Here is a 21,891-nt window from a genome sequence, read left to right as displayed (position 1 = left end):
TTATTGGTAGATATTATCCCCCTGCTAAAATTATATCTTTGAGGAGTAGCATAATGAATTTTAAACAATTAGATACTGAACATGTTGCTCAAGCTTGGGAAAGAATGAAATCTCTGGTTAAAAATTGCCCAACCCATGGACTGACTACTTGGATGATCATCCAAACCTTCTATGCAGGACTAAATTTTTCTTCGCGGAATTTATTGGATTCAGCTGCTGGAGGTACCTTTATGTCCATCACTCTTGGTGAAGCAACAAATCTTCTTGATAATATGATGATCAACTACTCTGAATGGCACACGGAAAGAGCTCCACAAGGTAAGAAGGTAAATTCTGTCGAAGAAACCTCTTCCTTGAGTGATAAGATTGATGCTATTATGTCTATGCTTGTGAATGATAGGACTAATATTGATCCTAATAATGTTCCGTTAGCTTCATTGGTTGCACAAGAAGAACTTGTTGATGTAAACTTCATTAAAAATAATAATTTCAACAACAATGCTTACCGGAACAATTCTAGTAACAACTATAGGCCATATCCTTATAATAATGGCAACGGCTATGGTAATTCTTATGGGAATCCTTACAACAATAATAGGAGTTCACCCCCTGGACTTGAAGCCATGCTTAAAGAATTTATTAGTAAACAAACTGCTTTTAACAAATCTGTTGAAGAAAAACTTGGGAAAATTGATATACTTGCTTCTAAAGTCGATAGTCTTGCCTCTGATGTTGATCTCTTGAAATTGAAAGTTATGCCTAATAGGGATATTGAAAATAAAATTGTTACTACAGCAAATGCCATCCAAGTTAGAATTAATGAGAATATAAGATTAATTGCTGAACTGCGTGCTAGGTGGGATAGAGAAGAAAATGAAAAACTAGCTAAAGAGAAGAATGTAGCTAAAGTTTGGACTATTACCGCCACTTGTAATGCTAATGCTACACATGTTGCTGCACCTCCTACTAATAATAATAAAAGAATTGGTGTTAGCAATGTTTCCACTTCTAATGCAAAGCGCGAGAAACCGCTCAAATCGCTAAAACCGCTGAAAGCACTGTGATAAAACTGCTGAAATTTTTTCCAACATTGGGGATGATGATCCCATTGCTTTAGATTATAATGGTTTGAATTTTGATGATTGCCACATCTCTGAAGTTATAAAGTTCTTGCAAAAACTTGCTAAAAGTCCTAATGCTAGTGCTATAAATTTGGCTTTCACGCAACATATTACAAATGCTCTCATAAAAGCTAGAGAAGAGAAACTAGAGCGCGAAGCCTCTATTCCTAGAAAGCTAGAGGATGGTTGGGAGCCCATCATTAAGATGAAGGTTAAAGATTTTTATTGTAATGCTTTATGTGATCTTGGTGCAAGTATTTCCGTTATGCCTAAGAAAATTTATAATATGCTTGACTTGCCACCGCTGAAAAATTGTTATTTGGATGTTAATCTTGCTGATCATTCTACAAAGAAACCTTTGGGGAAAGTTGATAATGTTCGCATTACCGTTAACAATAACCTTGTCCCCATTTATTTTGTTGTCTTGGATATTGAATGCAATGCATTTTGTCCCATTATATTGGGAAGACCTTTTCTTCGAACTGTTGGTGCTATCATTGATATGAAGGAAGGTAATATAAAATATCAATTTCCTCTCAAGAAAGGTATGGAACACTTCCCTAGAAAGAGAATGAAGTTACCTTTTGATTCTATTATGAGAACAAATTATGATGTTGACACTTCATCTCTTGATAATACTTGATACACACTTTCTGCGCCTAGCTAAAAGGCGTTAAAGAAAAGCGCTTATGGGAGACAACCCATGTTTTTACCTACAGTACTTTGTTTTTATTTTGTGTCTTGGAAGTTGTTTACTACTGTAGAAACCTCTCCTTATCTTAGTTTAGTGTTTTGTTGTGCCAAGTAAAGTCGTTGATAGAAAAGTTCATACTAGATTTGGATTACTGCGCAGTTCCAGATTTCTTTGCTGTCACGAATCTGGGTCTACCTCCCTGTAGGTAGCTCAGAAAATTAAGACAATTTACGTGCATGATCCTCAGATATGTACGCAACTTTCATTCAATTTGAGCATTTTCATTTGAGCAAGTCTGGTGGCCTAATAAAATTCGTCAATACGAACTGTTCTGTTTTGACAGATTCTGCCTTTTATTTCGCATTGCCTCTTTTGCTATGTTGGATGAATTTCTTTGATCCATTAATGTCCAGTAGCTTTATGCAATGTCCAGAAGTGTTAAGAATGATTGTGTCACCTCTGAATATGTTAATTTTTATTGTCACTAACCCTCTAATAAGTTGTTCTAAGTTTCGTGTGGAGGAAGTTTTCAAGGATCAAGAGAGGAGTATGATGCAACATGATCAAGGAGAGTGAAAGCTCTAAGCTTGGGGATGCCCCGGTGGTTCACCCCTGCATATATCAAGAAGACTCAAGTGTCTAAGCTTGGGGATGCCCAAGGCATCCCCTTCTTCATCGACAACATTATCAGGTTCCTCCCCTGAAACTATATTTTTATTCCATCACATCTTATGTGCTTTGCTTGGAGCGTCGGTTTGTTTTTGTTTTTTGTTTTGTTTGAATAAAATGGATCCTAGCATTCACTTTATGGGAGAGAGACACACTCCGCTGTAGCATATGGACAAGTATGTCCTTAGTTTCTACTCATAGTATTCATGGCGAAGTTTCTTCTTCGTTAAATTGTTATATGGTTGGAATTGGAAAATGATACATGTAGTAATTGCTATAAATGTCTTGGGTAATGTGATACTTGGCAATTGTTGTGCTCATGTTTAAGCTCTTGCATCATATACTTTGCACCCATTAATGAAGAAATACATAGAGCATGCTAAAATTTGGTTTGCATATTTGGTTTCTCTAAGGTCTAGATAATTTCTAGTATTGAGTTTGAACAACAAGGAAGACGGTGTAGAGTCTTATAATGTTTTCAATATGTCTTTCATGTGAGTTTTGCTGCACCGGTTCATCCTTGTGTTTGTTTCAAATAAGCCTTGCTAGCCTAAACCTTGTATCGAGAGGGAATACTTCTCATGCATCCAAAATACTTGAGCCAACCACTATGCCATTTGTGTCCACCATACCTACCTACTACATGGTATTTTCCGCCATTCCAAAGTAAATTGCTTGAGTGCTACCTTTAAAATTCCATCATTCACCTTTGCAATATATAGCTCATGGGACAAATAGCTTAAAAACTATTGTGGTATTGAATATGTAATTATGCACTTTATCTCTTATTAAGTTGCTTGTTGTGCGATAACCATGTTCACTGGGGACGCCATCAACTATTCTTTGTTGAATTTCATGTGAGTTGCTATGCATGTTCGTCTTGTCTGAAGTAAGAGAGATCTACCACCTTATGGTTAAGCATGCATATTGTTAGAGAAGAACATTGGGCCGCTAACTAAAGCCATGATCCATGGTGGAAGTTTCAGTTTTGGACATATATCCTCAATCTCATATGAGAAAACTATTAATTGTTGTTACATGCTTATGCATAAAAGAGGAGTCCATTATCTGTTGTCTATGTTGTCCCGGTATGGATGTCTAAGTTGAGAATAATCAATAGCGAGAAATCCAATGCGAGCTTTCTCCTTAGACCTTTGTACAGGCGGCATAGAGGTACCCCTTTGTGACACTTGGTTAAAACATGTGCATTGCGATGATCCGGTAGTCCAAGCTAATTAGGACAAGGTGCGGGCACTATTAGTACACTATGCATGAGGCTTGCAACTTATAAGATATAATTTACATGATACATATGCTTTATTACTATCGTTGACAAAATTGTTTCATGTTTTCAAAATCAAAGCTCTAGCACAAATATAGCAATCGATGCTTTTCCTCTATGGAGGACAATTCTTTTACTTTCAATGTTGAGTCAGTTCACCTATTTCTCTCCACCTCAAGAAGCAAACACTTGTGTGAACTGTGCATTGATTCCTACATATTTGCTTATTGTACTTATTATATTACTCTATGTTGACAATATCCATGAGATATACATGTTACAAGTTGAAAGCAACCACTGAAACTTAATCTTCCTTTGTGTTGCTTCAATACCTTTACTTTGAATTATTGCTTTATGAGTTAACTCTTATTCAAGACTTATTGATGCTTGTCTTGAAGTGCTATTCATGAAAAGTCTTTGCTTTATGATTCACTTGTTTACTCATGTCATATACATTGTTTTGATCGCTGCATTCACTACATATGCTTTACAAATAGTATGATCAAGGTTATGATGGCATGTCACTCCAGAAATTATCTGTGTTATCGTTTTACCTGCTCGGGACGAGCAGAACTAAGCTTGGGGATGCTGATACGTCTCCGACGTATCGATAATTTCTTATGTTCCATGCCACATTATTGATGTTATCTACATGTTTTATGCACACTTTATGTCATATTCGTGCATTTTCTGGAACTAACCTATTAACAAGATGCCGAAGTGCCAGTTGCTGTTTTCTGCTGTTTTTGGTTTCAGAAATCCTAGTAATGAAATATTCTCGGAATTGGACGAAATCAACGCCCAGGGTCCTATTTTGCCACGAAGCTTCCAGAAGTCCGAAGAGGAGACGAAGAGGGGCCACGAGGGGGCCACACCCTAGGGCGGCGCGGCCCCCCTTGGCCGCGCGGCCCTGTGGTGTGGGGCCCTCGTGCCGCCTCCTGACCTGCCCTTCCGCCTACTTAAAGCCTCCGTTGCGAAACCCCCAGTACCGAGAGCCACGATACGGAAAACCTTCCAGAGACGCCGCCGCCGCCGATCCCATCTCGGGGGATCCAGGAGATCGCCTCCGGCACCCTGCCGGAGAGGGGGATCATCTCCCGGAGGACTCTACGCCGCCATGGTCGCCTCCGGAGTGATGTGTGAGTAGTCTACCCCTGGACTATGGGTCCATAGCAGTAGCTAGATGGTTGTCTTCTCCCCATTGTGCTTCATTGTCGGATCTTGTGAGCTGCCTAACATGATCAAGATCATCTATCTGTAATTCTATATGTTGCGTTTGTTGGGATCCGATGAATAGAGAATACTTGTTATGTTGATTATCAATTTATGTCTATGTGTTGTTTATGATCTTGCATGCTCTCCGTTATGAGTAGATGCTCTGGCCAAGTTGATGCTAGTAACTCCAAGAGGGAGTATTTATGCTCGATAGTGGGTTCATGTCTCCGTGAATCTGGAGGGGTGACAATAACCTCTAAGGTTATGGATGTGCTGTTGCCACTAGGGATAAAACATTGGTGCTATGTTCAAGGATGTAGTCACTAATTACATTATGCGCAATACTTAATGCAATTGTCTGTTGTTAGCAACTTAATACTGGAGGGGGTTCGGATGATAACCTGAAGGTGGACTTTTTAGGCATAGATGCATGCTGGATGGCGGTCTATGTACTTTGTCGTAATGCCCAACTAAATCTCACTATACTCATCATAATATGTATGTGCATGGTCATGCCCTCTTTATTTGTCAATTGCCCAACTGTAATTTGTTCACCCAACATGCTGTTTATCTTATGCGAGAGACACCTCTAGTGAACTGTGGACCCCGGTCCAATTCTCTATACTGAAATACAATCTACTGCAATACTTGTTCTACTGTTTTCTGCAAACAATCATCTTCCACACAATACGGTTAATCCTTTGTTACAGCAAGCCGGTGAGATTGACAACCTCACTGTTTCGTTGGGGCAAAGTACTTTGGTTGTGTTGTGCAGGTTCCACGTTGGCGCCGGAATCCCTGGTGTTGCGCCGCACTACATCCCGCCGCCATCAACCTTCAACGTGCTTCTTGGCTCCTCCTGGTTCGATAAACCTTGGTTTCTTTCTGAGGGAAAACTTGCTGCTGTGCGCATCATACCTTCCTCTTGGGGTTCCCAACGAACGTGTGAGTTACACGCCATCACCTGCCGCCGGGCCGCCCGGCTCAATGGAGCCATGGCTTGCGAGGTACTTTACTAGTTAGGGTGGAGGGCTGGTGAAGGCTAGTTACTAGCTACCAGGACAACAGAAAGAGAAGAAGGGTGGAGCGTGGAGGGCTGGTCAAGGCTAAATCTTACATACACCCAGAAAAGACCATCGTGCCCTCGTGGGGCTTCTGAGCAATTATAGAGACGTGTGTTCTCAAATGGGCAAGATAGGGTACCTTCCCGAGGAAGCATCTAGCACCCAAGCCGATGGACTGCGCGTTGAACAATGGTTAGTATGTGTAAAAAGAAAAGATAACAAGGGAAATGCCTGACAGGGTCCAGAGGTGCATTTGTTGTATTGTGATCCAAATTCATATACTAAAGGGAGGCTAACTTCTGACGAGCGGAGCGAGGCCCGTCGCCGGAGGCTTGGGCAGATTTGTGATGTAGATTGGTCATAGAAACCGCTATAAGCCATCGCAATGTACGGAAGTGAATGATTCTAGGCATCCATATTTTAGTTACTTCATGTAATGTAATTGAACAAGCTAGATTGGGTATTGCCCCATGAAATTGTACCACACATGCCAACAATAGTAAACCTGATTGCTTCCAAGTACGCCAACATTATGTGGCTTGATTAAATGTGCATTAAACTTAAAATGCCTGTTTATTTATTTTGTTTTAGTAGTCGTATGACAGTGAAGGATCCAGAGTTGCATTAATCGGCGAATTGGGTTACATATTACATAGACTAATTCATGGTAAACATAAAATACATCCAATCCCTCAACATTTTTAGATAAAGGTCTAAGTAGTAAAGATTGGAACATCAATCAGGTCCTTCCCCACCGAAGTAGATGACCACCTCCAACACTACGGCCGTCCTGACAAGAACCATCAGCAAAATGTCTCTTTTAGTCCTTGTACTGAGTACTTTGAAGCCGGAAGCCCCAGACACACCCTTCCTGTTACAGTGATGAAGCAATATAAACATCAAAAGAAGAGGCAGAACAAGATCTCCAACTCAGGGACACTTGGTGGACGCCGAGATATAGGTCGCTAGCTGTGCACGGAGATCCTCTTCTCCTTGCTAATCGCCCTGTCACAAGAAAAACAAATTAATTCAGCATTACTTAAATCCGCATTAGCATCGTCCCAATAAGATTGAGGGTAGTGTTATGTTCACTCACTCCTTATCGATGCGCAAATAGATAGTCAGCTGCTTCGATGATTCATTGCCGCACAGGTACCGCGGCGGCACCGAGAGGAACGAAGTGACATCTCCCAAAGAAACTGTGCCCGGAGTCGGGCTGCTCGTCGGCTCTAATACCGCCTTCACCACGTCAAACAAGTGTTCCTCGGTAAGCTTACGCGGCCCCGGCATCGGCGGGCCGTTCGCCCACATCGTCACCCTATACCGGGGCAAGTTGCACGCCGCCGGCCTGACGCACACGAAGGATACCGCGGTGTCCATGCCGCAAGGGTGGATGTGCAAGGCGAACACTGCGCCATCCGTCCCGTAGCCGATGAACTGTCGTTTTGGCGAGCCCGGTGCCGGCACCTTCAGATGAACCAATCCGAAGTCCTCGTCGTACGGGAACCTATCCACAACGGTCAAGTGTGCTTCTCTGAGGTGTAGGATGAACGGTACCTGCGAATCGGCGAATTCGCAGCTGGGGTGCGTGCAGAAGCAAGAGCCGTGCGGGCACGCCATCATGTGCTTGTCTTCCTCCTTGTAAGGGAACTCCCTCCCGCACCAGTCGTTGATGCACTGGATCGTCGGCTTCAGAGGCTGCTTCTTCGGCACAGGCAACTCCATAGTCTAAGATCTGATGAGGGATCGGAAAGGGGCGCGGGGGGTTGTGGCGGCGGCGGCGCGAGCGAGGGGGGAGCAGTGAAAAGCTGAGAACTGAGATGGGAGATTGATGTTTATGGAGATTGATGTTTCTTTATAGAGGGCTCTTCTTTTAACTGGAGCCTCTAGACTGGTGGACACATGACCTGTGCTCACTGAAGTGTGCGACCTCACGCATGGGAACCACACGTAAGTGACAGACCAGTTGGTGTACTCGGGTGATTATTATAATGTATTAGTACTCCATAGTTTCCTATGGATCCAAGGGTAGGAAAGCCAAATTATCTCATTTACAAGACATTATTTTTTCCATGAAGCCAAGTTAACTCATCAATCAATTGGTATATTTTGGTTATATTCAAACTTTTACTTGAAACTAGTTGGTCATGCCATTCTACTACTCGCTTAAAACTTTTACTGCGGGAAGGGAGGGGGGGTGATGCTACCCTGAATTTGTGGGACCCAAAAAAAAAAACTCGGAAATACGAGCGATGCATCAAAAAGAAACACATTCATCCCCCTCCCCCAGTGATTTGACCTAGATTTGAAATCAAGGCACACGTGATTCAAAAAAGGCAATCTAGAAACATGGATTATTCATCATTTTGTACATATATATAGGGAAAATACCAAACATGCCATACCAGTGTTTTAGAGAAGAACCCTCAATTAGATTGGCACCATGTTGGACTTCGTCCAACTAAATTTCCTCCCACATGCATGTGAGCTTCGTACCACTACACAAGAACCATGCCAGACTTTTGAATCATGGCCCAATTTTATGTATATATTTGAACTTTTCATCATGCACGCATGAATACTTTGCAAAATATGTGCATTTTGGGTTGTCGCCCGTAAATGTGTTTTTGCTTGTCTACCACCAATCAAGTTTTCATTCGCGGGGAAACATGCATGACAGGATGACCATTTCCAAGGTTTCATGAATTATCTCAATGTGCATCCATATATATACAATTTCTTGGGCTAAATCCGATAAAATGCAAATTTGATACAGTGTGTAGATGAAGTACAGATCAAACTAATAATTTAAAAAATACATGGGTGTGTGACCTGAATGTGTGGATCGAGCCAAGTACATTTTATATAATAATGGCCAAACACATGCACTGCACCCTCCTACTAGAACAAATTAAAACAAGAAGGGCGAGAGCATCATGAGATTGCTCGACGTATCTAAATTTCAAAACAAGCCGAATTAATAAGTTATTGTGGGGCTTGATAGAAAAGATCGAAACAAAGCATGCATAGTCATATCATTTGTGGTTCATAATACCTCTATGGATAATACCAAATAAACATGGCATATATACACTTCTATTTTTAAGACAAGAACCCTGCATATTTTTTTGCACCATGTGTTTGAGGCCTCGCTTACCCATAAGTGTGTGTGGGAGCATTGCATGCTACGAGAAAACAATGCCAAACATTTGAATCGCATGACTCATTTTTTGGTAGTGATATATAGGTTTATGGTTTATATACAAGGTTTTGTGTTAGGGTCTAGGGGTTTAATATAATTAGGGTTTAGGGTTTATAGATATTGACATCATCTGTTTCATTTCACATTTGTGATGTACAATACTACATACCTAAGTAAAATCGATCATTCTTAGTCACTCCAAAATGAAGCTCGTGGTCGGGAGGTTTTTGGAATTTACATGTTTGAAACCCAATACCACTTCTCTTCATGCTTGACTTCATAATTAATTAAGACAGAGTTTACGGTTAGGGGGTAGATACATGATTTTTCTGGTTTGAATATGTCTAGATCGACCTTTGTACGTTTATCAACTTGAATGCTTAATGTATAACATAAGAAGACTATGTGCTTTGGTTTTTCATTTTTCATTTTTTTATTTTTATGCCCATTTGAATTTTGGTCAAATCCTAGGTTAATTTGACCAAGAGTTAAACACGTTTAAATCATGAATATGAAAAAGTAAGCATGTATCCTTCTTAATTAGTCACTCCAAAATGAAGCTCGTGGGAGGTTTTTGAATTTCCATGTTTGAAACCAAAAACAACTTCTCTTCCTGCATGCTTGCCTTCATAAGACAGAGTTTAGGGTTAGGGGTAGATATATATATGATTTTATGGTTTGAATATGTCTAGACCTTGTTTATCAACTTGAATAATGCTTACTATATATATGACATAAGAATGCTATGTCCTTTGTTTTTCATTCTTTTGATTTTTTTCTGAATTTTTATGCCCATTTGAATCTTTTGGTCAAATCCTAGGTTTGACCCAGATTTAAACAAGTTTAAAACATGAAAATGAAAAGGGAAGCTTGTATCCTTCTTAGTCACTCTAAAATGAAGTTTTTGGGAGGTTTTTGAAATTTCCATGTTTGAAACCCAAAACCACTTCTCTTCATGCTTGAGTTCATAAGACAGAGATTAGGGTTAGAGGTGGTAGATACATGATTTGTATGTTTTGAATATGTCTAAAGACCTTGTTTATGATTACTATATATATGACATAATAAGACCTTGGTTTTTCATATTTTTTTGATTTTTTGAATTTTTATGCCCATTTGAATCTTGGTCAAATTCTAGGTTTGGTCAAGATTTGAACAAGTTTAAATCATGAATATAAAAAATTAAGCATCTATCCTTCTTAGTCACTCCAAAACTCTTGGGAGGGTTTTTGAAATTTCCATGTTTGAGACCAAAACCACTTCTCTTCATGCATGCTTGACTTCATAAGACAGAGTTTAATTAGGGTTAAGTTAGGGGTAGATATATGTTGATAGTTTTCTTATGTCACATAGTAAGCATTAAAGTTGATAAACATGCTGCCAAACTATTTGAAGGGCTATTTTCTAAAACACTAGTATGGCAGTATGGTATTTTCCCTAGCTATGTAGAAAATGATGAACAATCCATGCCTTTTGATTGCCTTTTTTGAACCACCTTTGGCTTGACTTCAAATTTAGGTAGGGCAAAATCATGCGGGGAGGGGACGAGTGTTTCTTTTGGATGCATCGCTCGTATTTGCAAGTTTAAATCATGAATATGAAAATTTAAGCATCTATCCTTCTTAGTCACTCCAAAACTCTTGGGAGGGTTTTTGAAATTTCCATGTTTGAAACCAAAAACACTTCTCTTCATGCATGCTTGACTTCATAAGACAGAGTTTAGGGTTAGGGGTAGATATATACATGATTTTCTGGTTTGAATATGTCTAGACCTTGTTTATCAACTTGAATGCTTACTATATATATGACATAAGAATGCTATGTCCTTTGTTTTTTCATTCTCTTGATTTTTTTTCTGATTTTTTATGCCCATTTGAATCTTTTGGTCAAATCCTAGGTTTGACCAATATTTAAACAAGTTTAAAACATGAAAATGAAAAGGGAAGCTTGTATCCTTCTTAGTCACTCGAAAATGGAACTTTTTTGGGAGGTTTTTGAAATTTCCATGTTTCAAACCCAAAACCACTTCTCTTCATGCTAGACTTCATAAGACAAAGTTTAGGGGTTAGGGAGTAGATACATGGTTTGTCTAGTTTGAATATGTCTAGACCTTGTTTATCAAATTGAATGCTTACTAGCTACATGATATAATAAGACTATGTACTTTGGTTTTTCATTTTGCTGTTTTTTCATTTTCTGTCCATTTGAATCTTGGTCAAATCCTAGGTTTGACCATGATTTATACAAGTTTAAAACATGAATATGAAAAATTAAGCATCTATCCTTCTTAAGTCACTCCAAAATGTAACTCTTGGGAGGGTTTTTGAAATTTCCATGTTTGAAACCAAAAACCACTTCTCGTCATGCTTGACTTTCATAAAATCGACCGAGATTAGGGTTAGGGGTTAGATACATGATTTGTCTAGTTTGAATATGTCCAAACATTATTTATGAACTTGAATGCTTACTATATGACATAAGAAGACTATATGCTTTTAAAATTAAAACATATGGTAAGCATTCTTATGTCATATAGTAAGCATTCAAGTTGATAAACAAGGTTTGGACATATTCAAACCAGACAAATCATGTATCTACCACCTAACCCTCAACTAGCTCGGTCGATTTTATGAAAGTCTAGCATGAAGAGAAGTGGTTTTTGGTTTCAAACATGGAAATTTCAAAAAAAAACTCCCAAGAGTTACATTTTGGAGTGACTTAAGAAGGATAGATGCTTAATTTTTCATATTCATGTTTTAAACTTGTTTAAATCATGGTCAAACACCTAGGATTTGACCTAGATTCAAATGGGTAGAAAATTTAAAAAAATCAGAAAAATGAAAAACCAAAGTATATAGTCTTCTTATGTCATGTAGTAAGCATTCAAGTTGATAAACAAGGTCTAGACATATTCAAACTAGACAAACCAGTATCTACCCCTAACCCCTAATCTCTGTCTTATGAAGTCTAGCATGAAGAGAAGTGGTTTTGGGTTTGAAACATGGAAATTTCAAAAACTTCCCAAAATCTTCATTTTAGAGTGACTTGGAAGGATACAAGCTTCCCTTTTCATTTTCATGTTTTAAACTTGTTTAAATCTTGGCCAAACCTAGGATTTGACCAAAAGATTCAAATGGGCATAGAAATTCAGAAAAAAATAAAAAGAATGAAAAACCAAAGGACATAGCATTCTTATGTCATATATATAGTAAGCATTCAAGTTGATAAACAAGGTCTAGACATATTCAAACCAGAAAATCATGTATATATCTACCCCTAACCCTAAACTCTGTCTTATGAAGTCAAGCATGCATGAAGAGAAGTGGTTTTTGGTTTCAAACATGGATATTTCAAAAACCCTCCCTAGAGCTACATCTAACGTTGTATATGATGCCCCCCATAGGGGGCCTCACAGAGATTAGCACCTCTCAGCCCTAGGATGGTGCCTGGCAAAGAATCTTGACCGTTCACTTTTTCACCGCGTTGTATAAAAGCGTCCAGACTCGCAGTGAAACCCTAGCCAGCCGCCGCCCGCAATCCCCAATCCCGTCGCGACCGATTCGCCTCCTCCCCTCCATCTTCTTCCTCCCGCGCGACGGCCGAGTGTGCTGCTCAGCCTCCACCTCCGGCTTCCACTGCATCCACTCCTCGGGCCAGCAGGGGCCAACCCCCGCGTCCGTCCATCTCCTCTCTCTCCCACGCCTCTCCCTCTTCTCTCCTGCGACGCTCCCTCTCAGTCCCCTCCGCGGGAGTGCCGCCGCCGGTGGAGCGTGGCTCAAGCGCGCGGGAGCAGGGCCGACGGTGGAGTGCGGCGCGAGGGCGCGGGAGCGGCGCCGCCAGTGGAGCACGGCCCGCTGAGGCGGTCGCCCTCACGGCCGCTGGCATAGCAGGCTGCGCTTCTCCATCTCGTCTTCGTCTGCCGCCCGTGGAGCACGGGCCGCCGAGGCGGTCGCCTAGCGCGAGGGGGAAATTGGCGACGCCCGATCCTGGCAAGTCTGTGCCCTCCCCTATCCTATCTCCTCCCGTTTTACTTTGAAATTCCGGTAGACGTGATGGCAGCGGTCGCATCCGGGGTCGGCGGGCTACTTTTTTTTCGTAGTAGTATGAAACGACGCGTGTGTGTCTGAACTTCTTCCTTCTCCAAGGGCTACTTGCAGATCTAAGGAAAAAGAGAAGAAAGAAAAATGTAGGGGAAATTTTGTGAAGAAGAAGAAGATCAAGGTTATTTTCCTGAGTCATATCTTGTTTGATTAAATTCTCAGTGATTGAATTGTATAATTTGATGCTTTTTCTGAAAAGTACGTGTGTCGGTTTGAGGAAGAAGAGAATAAAGAAGAATCTGGATACTTGGAGCTCGGGGAAAAGAATTACTATACTACTGTGATGTCTTGCGTATGGTATTTTCTAACCTTTTTCTGCTTGTGATTGTTGCAGGTTCTTTTCTCAGACATAAACGGCTATGAGGTAAACTAGTGGTACTTTTGTAACTGAAACTTTTTTGTGGTTTTACCATGGTGACAATGCCTCTTTGTTATTGTTATATGACTGTTCATGGTGTTGATATATTCCTGCAGGTCGACTGGGCACGTAAGAGAAGCACCGCTTCTACCGAGAGTCACATCTCTTGGCCGTTGTCGCCTGAGCCTACTTCTAAATACTCGTGTCATGCACTTATGCTCCAAATACCTTGTCTCAACCATGCAAGCTATTGCTAGCTCCATGTTTGTTATCCGTCTTTTGGTGATCATAGGTTGAGCGAGTTGATGAGTTTTAGAAGAGGGTGTTTCTTTTCTTGCCATAAACAGGGGCCATATTGTTTATTCAGACCGTGGTGCATCTTTTTATGTAGTATAATGGGACACTGGAACTGGAAGTGCTACAAAAATTGGAAACATATCTTGGCTTGTGTAGCTGGGAAGCAAGATCAAGAAGTTCTGAGGCGTCATCTGCGCATGACCGAGTGCTTGCAAGCGTGATCAGGAAGGTGGTTGCTGCTACATCTAGCGTGCTACAGGATTCTTGCCACTCATTCCTTTTCTTGAGAACATTGCACATTGTTTCACTAAGAATTCGAGACTAATGGTGATCTCTTTCACCTTGCAGCTGAGCATTGTTCCGGGAATATATTTCACGTGGTCCTTGGTCTTTTCATGAAGTTCGGCACCGGCGTGTTCACCAAGGATGTCGCCATCATAGTCCACAAGGGCATCTCGGTAAGAACCTCAGCTATTTAAATGCCAATGATGTTTCCCAGGATTCGGACAGTCTAAATAACTTTGTTTCCCGGTGTCCAATTTGTCGCCGGCACACAGACAATAGAAGCCCTGCCGTCCGTGTTCGATGGCATCAACTTTGGAGCATCAGACTACATGTACTCTGCTTATTCCATGGTATTGTGAAATCCTTTCACTCCTAAGATGACAAGCTGATGCATCAATTTTAGCTGGTTGCCGGACGAGCAGGTCCCATCTATATTGTTATGATGCTGTTTATACTGTTCTATGTATATCGAGCAGGTTAAAAAAAAAGGAGAAGCCTGACTTTTATTTCGTGATGTTGGTGCTTTGTTCAAAAGGAAGATATGATATCTAGGTAAAGGCAATGCATTTGTGTGTCCAGTATTGACTCTGAACTTATATGGGCCATTGGTTGATCATTATAACATTGGTTTGTCTGAAAACACCATTAAATCATTATCATGGTGTATACTCAATTTCAACATTTTCCTGTTGGAATTTTCACCTTACAGTTTACGGAGACGTTATTCCCGCTAATATATTACAGGCGTACTATTTGTCTTTATTCTTCTCTTGATTTATGTTTTCTTGGTTTATTTAATTTCTTACAATTACTTTTTTGGTAGATTTTTTTGCTAGAGCTAGCTGTTTCTTACATGAAAAGGTTCAGTTTTGCATCAAAGTGAACCTTTCGCTTCCCATTATGTGTTTGCGTGGGGTGCATCTTCAAGTTAGGCATTCTTTTTTCTTAGCAATTTTCAATCCATATTGGGATATCATCAAATCATATACTTCGAGAAATACAAACCGCAGTTATATCGTACTTTTAGGTTTGAAAGCATTAATAAGAACACTCAACTTTAAATTATTTTCCTTTGTGGTGTGCGCAACATTTTGTTTGTACTTCGTTTGCAGCGTGGGATTCAGTTGGATTGGTTCATAGTTTTATGCAGACCTATGTACCGTAATATTGCTTGTCAGGACACAGAAATGTCCATATTTTATTTGGCAGCGGTACTATGCTCCAATTTATTTTGTTAGATTTGCGCATGGTAATCAGACCCGCCTTTTGTATATAAATTATCGTTCAAGAATGAGGAAACTCAGTCATGTACATAGATTGGAGCGGGAAGTCCTGATGCAGGCATCGACCCAACAAGACTCCATTTACCGAATTGCTTCTTCGTACTACCCTCTACCTGTAATAAAATGACCACACATATAACCTTTATGATTGTATACATAATCAGAAACGGCCAGGTAAAGATCATTCTAGAGCAAATAAAATCAATTAGCAGACCTTTAATACTTCAATTGCAGGAACCAATGAAGTCGCTATAACTTCTCTATTGTGCAAGCAACAAAATGGGTTAATTAAGGACGTCCAGGTAGTAGTTTGCTCGATTATTCCGTTTGTGGAAGAAATTGAAGCTCATGAGGTTCAAAAAACCTCTTCTAACGAATTGTTAAGCGGGCAATGCCTGTAACTTCCCCTTTGACTCTAGAAATTTGTGACAACTAAACTTTAGTAGATATTGAGCTGGAGCTCCTGAAAGGTATTCAGTAAAGATCTCTGTCCTGTTTTGAAACTTTGGTTTGTCAAGTTATCAAGTCAGGCTCCTATGCTAGCATGGACCTATTGAAAAGCTGTTATGGCTATCTACATGCCTGGAACATCTATGATATTCGGCTTTGGCACTCTTTTTATGTATGCCCAAATACATGCTTTTTTAGATGAATGGCTCTATATCAAATTATGTCTACGAGTTTGAGCACTATATTACCTCAGTATAGAACTATATTACTTCTTAAAAATGTTGGTCTGATTTTGTTCGGTGTGGTCTGACATATGATTATATTTTTTACTTCTCCAGGTCTTGGTTGAATGATTCAATTTATAGAGGCTATTACACAAGTTCTGGTTTCAGATGATTTTGCTGGATCAGGTACAAATAGAAGAAGTGGTTCAAGGTAAATCGAAACTTAAAATATACGATGTTGATGCTGGATCTGTATATTCTTTTTTTGTTTTCTCCTATATAAGTAGTAGTACATGAAGTGGTATTTAGCATTATAGGATAACCATCTTTACAGATGGTGGATTTAAAATTATGTGACTTCGTCATATTAATCTCAACACCTACTACTCCACTGAGGAGCATGATCTAAAGGTGTCTTGTGTTTCTATTCGGCCTTGCTATGTTTAATCACTTGAACTAAAACACACACATGTACAAGCCAGGTAAGGACATGAAAACTAAGCTAATATAAACATTAGTGTCATGGTTTATTCAAAAATTGAAAATTATAGCCAATGTTTGTGCAGGTGTCCATATCAACAATCAATGTTCTGGGTATATATTATATGCTTAAGCATTGCCCACAGCCACATGAAATATTTCATTAAAAAAAAACTAGAGGCTTAGTTGTATAGCGTATTGGTGTGTTAAATTTGGAGCGCTACTTCTCCATTTACCTATGCTCTAGGACAATCTACAACTGGCTATTCTGAGGTGCATAGATTGGAGCGGGAAGTCCTCATGCAGGCATCGATCCAACAAGACTCCATTTATCGAATTGCTTCTTCGAGATCGCCCTCTACCTGTAATAAAATGACCACACATATAACCTATATGCATGTATACAGAATCAGAAATGTCCAGGTAAAGATCATTCTAGAGCAAATAAAATCAATTAGCAGACCTTTAATATTTCAATTGCAAGAACCAATGAAGTCGCTATAAATTCTCTATTGTGCAAGCAACAAAATGGGTTAATTAAGGACGTCCAGGTAGTAGTTTGCTCGATTATTCCGTTTGTGGAAGAAATTGAAGCTCATGAGGTTCAAAAAACTTGTTCTAACAAATTGTTAAATGGGCAATGCCTCAGAACTTCCCTTTGACTCTAGAAATTTGTGACAACTAAACTTTAGTAGATAGTGAGCTGGAGCTGCTCCCGAAAGGTATTCGCAAGGATCTCTGTCCTGCTTTGAAACTTTGGTTTGTCAAGTTATCAAGTCAGGCTCCTATGCTAGCATGGACCTATTGAAAAGCTGTTATGGCTATCTACATGCCTGGAACATCTCGGCTTTGGCATTCTTTTTTATGTATGCTCAGTCACATGCTTTTTTAGATGAATGGCTCTATATATCAAATTATGTCTACGAGTTTCAGCACTATATTACCTCAGTATAGAACTATATTACTTCTTAAAAATGTTGGTCTGATTTTGTTCGGTGTGGTCTGCCATATGATTATATTTTTTACTTCTCCGGGTCTTGGTTGAATGATATAATTTATAGAGGTCATTACACAAGTTCTGGTTTCAGATGGTTTTGCTGGATCGAGATACAAATATAAGTGGTTCAAGGTAAATCGAAACTCAAAATATACGTTGTTGCTGCCCAATCTGTATATTCTTTATTTGTTTTGTCCTATATAAATAGTAGTACATGAAGCGGTATTTAGCATTATAGGATAACCATCTGTATGGATGGGGGAATTTAAAATTATGTGACTTCGTCATATTAATCTCAACACCTACTACTCCACCGAGGAGCCGCACAGTTTGTAGCGTTCATCGAGATGCAGATCGTAATGTTTTATAATGGATTTTTAGTTCACCCCCATGTTATTATGATACTATGGTAGAAATTAACGGATAGACTGAAAACATGAAACAGATACAAGAGCTCCTATTGGAGCATCTTCTGATTTTGACGAGGTAACTCACTTGCCATTGATCTAAAAAAAAACTCACTTGCCATTTAGGGTTTATAATCTTAAGGTTGATACTTTCTTCTCCTCTGATGCACTTTATACCTACTGCAATGTAATTTTGACAGGATGAGCTGGAAGCATAGCTGGAAGAAACTGGAGGGAGCACAATTGGAAAATCAACTACTGGAGCATATACCTTACCATCAGGTGCAGGTACAACAGGGAGAGGGAGAGGGGGAGTTATTTTTCCTTTCACGTGGGTATGTTTTTTGGAACTCATATTTGGTAACCAAACAATAGTTATCTGTTAGACATTCAGTGCATATGAAATTTGGTTGGAAGTTCCAAAGCCATCATAAATTAATTCTACTTTCGTGATATCATGACACTTGTGCAAATTTGAGTCCTACTGAATATTTGTTCTTATGCAAATCATACACAAGCTTTTGTTTTGTAAGATACATAAATGTTCAATTCAAACAAAGACGTGCAGTTCAATTTATTTATGATGTAACACATGTGTGGTCCAAACTGAGGGTTGCTTTGGCCATGAGAAATAATTAAATAAACATGAAAAACTGCCAAGAAAGAAAGAATAATACAATATTCTTTTTGTTGAAACAAAATGATACAATATCTGGTGATTTCCAGTGAGAAATATCTGGTATTTTGCCATGTGCAATTTAGTCCTGACACCCAGCACCTGGTATTGCTGGAGGTTCACTTTTTGATTTTGTGGGTTAGATCATATAGAACAGCAATTAGCTAACGGAATTTGGGTTGTGGACAGTGAATACACAACATATACCACACATTAAGCTCTGCGCTCTAGCTATAGACCCACTCTGACCAGAGTAGTACCAGGTACCACATTGAGTGCCCCTTTCTTTGCTTTCTTGGATATACGAGCGTTTGGTATCTGGGTGGTAAGTAGGATGATAATTAAGCTACAAGTATAATTATGAGGATATTCCAGACTATAAATACCTGAAGATACTGTTTAGAGACCTTTTTATTCGAAAATGTTCCTTTGTATTTATACGTTAAAAGGTAAATTTTTTGCACTGCAGTTTTTTCTAACAACTACTCTTTGAGGCATTCTGATGGGATATTATCTGTGTAGGATTCCAGTTCGATTATGTTTATGATTGGACTGTTCTTAAATATCAGCAGTCACAGATGATCAGTGCATCCAGAAGTTCAATTTGTGTTTGTCTGTGGTGATAAATGTCTGGTAGATGTTCCCTGTTTCCGGTGTTTTACACCGCCGCAAAGAGGACATCTTGGAGACGTGTGACGTGTCTCCAATTACAAGTTGTCTGGTAGATGTTCCTATTCTGGTGTCGAGAATGAATGCAAGGATATCATGCAATATTTCCATGTGCGCCTATGATCGATTTCTATAGTTGTTCAATACAGCCTTTTAAAAAGTGCTTATAATTTTGGAATGTGCCGAGGGGTATGTATAAACTGCTATCTGATACTGAAGTGGTCCACTTTATATTGATTGTTTCCTCATTACGCCTGGGATCTAATCTTCATAATATTATGCACCGAATCTTATATGTTTGGAATTTCAATACAAAAACCGTTGAATGGTATTATATTGGTAGCTCCTTTTATCACTGTTATGAGAGATAAACATTGGCATGAGCTCCACGGGGTCGTGCGCCAAGGCGCACATCTAAATCTAGTTTTGGAGTGACTAAGAAGGATAGATGCTTAATTTTTCATATTCATGATTTAAACTTGTTTAAACCATGGTCAAATCTAGGATTTGACCAAGATTCAAATGGGCATAATTTAAAAAAATCAAAAAATGAAAAACCAAGGCACATAGTCTTCTTATGTCATATAGTAAGCATTCAATTAAGTTGATAAACAAGGTCTAGACATATTCAAACCAGGAAAATCATGTATCTACCCCCTAACCCTAGCTAAACTATGTCTTATGAAGTCAAGCATGCATGAAGAGAAGTGGTTTTTGGTTTCAAACGTTTAAGCCAAAAGCCCCTTTTCAAATATTTCAAACTTATTCAAATTTGGTTCAAATTTGAAAGACATACAAGTTATAGCACACATAGTGCATACATTTTCACACATACTGCACTTGATGCTAACCCTATAGTTTGAGGCCATTTGGATGAGGTCGAAAAAAATCTTGGATTAGAATCGTGTTGTTCGAACCCCGTAGTTGGATTTTTTTTGAACCTTGATCTATAGAACTGGGCAAAACCCTAGTTTAACCTATTTAATTATAGATTCGTATATCGATTTTTCTACAGTACCTTTTTATTATTACTATGCAGCACATGTGTGTTTGCCCGTCGAGTGAAACTCGGAGGAAGAGGGATCGCTTGGAAGGAGAGAAGAATGGAGAGCATTATGATGTCTCCCCTTTTTCGGCTGATGATGTTGACTGTTGTGCAGGGTTTGTCAGTGAGCAGGAGGTGCGAGCGAGCGAGCGCTCGAGCGAGGCCGAGAATGAGAGAGATTTTTTTTATGAGAGGGACAACCGAAGGATCCTGAAGGACCCAGAGACGTCCAGTACGCATCCTGATTTCCTGATGCGTCTTCTCTAGACAAAGAAGATGGCTGGGAGTTTGCGTACCTATTGCACGTGACTTGTGCTCACTGAAGTGTGGGACCTCACGCATGGGCACCACACGTAAGTGACAGACCTGTTGGTGTAAAAACTCGATTGATTATTATAGTGCATTAGAACAAAGTTTCCTATGGATTCAATGGGTAGGAAATCCAAGTTAACTCATTTACATCCATGAAGCAAAGTTAACATATCTATCAGTTGGTACATTTTGGAGTGACTAAGAAGCATCCATGCTTACTTATTCATTTTCACGTGTTAAACTTGTCTAAATCTTGGTCAAACCAAGGATTTGACCAAGATTCAAATGGGCAGAAAAATAAAAAAACAGAAAAATGAAAAACCAAATCAAATAGTTTTCTTATGTCACATAGTAAGCATTAAAGTTGATAAACATGTTGCCAAACTATTTGAAGGGCTATTTTCTAAAACACTAGTATGGCAAAGATGGTATTTTCCCTAGCTATGTAGAAAATGATGAACAATCCATGCCTTTTGATTGCCTTTTGAACCACCTTTGGCTTGACTTCAAATTTAGGTAGGGCAAAATCATGCGGGGAGGGGACGAGTGTTTCTTTTGGATGCATCGCTCGTATTTGCAAGTTTAAATCATGAATATGAAAAATTAAGCATCTATCCTTCTTAGTCACTCCAAAACTCTTGGGAGGGTTTTTGAAATTTCCATGTTTGGAACCAAAAACACTTCTCTTCATGCATGCTTGACTTCATAAGACAGAGTTTAGGGTTAGGGGTAGATATATACATGATTTTCTGGTTTGAATATGTCTAGACCTTGTTTATCAACTTGAATGCTTACTATATATATGACATAAGAATGCTATGTCCTTTGTTTTTTCATTCTCTTGATTTTTTTTCCGATTTTTTATGCCCATTTGAATCTTTTGGTCAAATCCTAGGTTTGACCAATATTTAAACAAGTTTAAAACAAGAAAATGAAAAGGTAATCATGGATCCTTCTTAGTCACTCTAAAATGAAGCTTTTGGGATGTTCTTGAAATTTCCATGTTTGAAACCCAAAATGACTTCTTTTCATGCTTGACTTCATAAGACAGAATTTAGGGG

General features: G+C 39.3%; 1 long non-coding RNA gene across 2 annotated transcripts; it reads left to right on the top strand.

Moving 5' to 3' along the window:
* The first annotated feature begins 13,871 nt into the window (after positions 1-13,871).
* LOC127293541 (uncharacterized) lies at positions 13,872-19,448 on the top strand. Of its 2 annotated transcripts, XR_007845932.2 has the most exons (8): positions 13,872-14,231; positions 14,351-14,460; positions 14,560-14,637; positions 14,764-14,839; positions 16,359-16,455; positions 18,167-18,207; positions 18,329-18,463; positions 19,327-19,448. It is a non-coding gene; the product is annotated as an uncharacterized lncRNA (long non-coding RNA). The 2 variants fall into 2 exon arrangements; XR_011742730.1 differs by having other exon boundaries at positions 13,872-14,460.
* The last annotated feature ends 2,443 nt before the right edge of the window (positions 19,449-21,891 follow it).

This window comes from Lolium perenne, chromosome 4 (genome assembly GCF_019359855.2).
Source record: "Lolium perenne isolate Kyuss_39 chromosome 4, Kyuss_2.0, whole genome shotgun sequence".
Lineage (NCBI taxonomy): Eukaryota > Viridiplantae > Streptophyta > Magnoliopsida > Poales > Poaceae > Lolium > Lolium perenne.
Note: the sequence above shows the minus strand (reverse complement) of the source record. Positions and strands in the feature narration are given on the sequence as shown.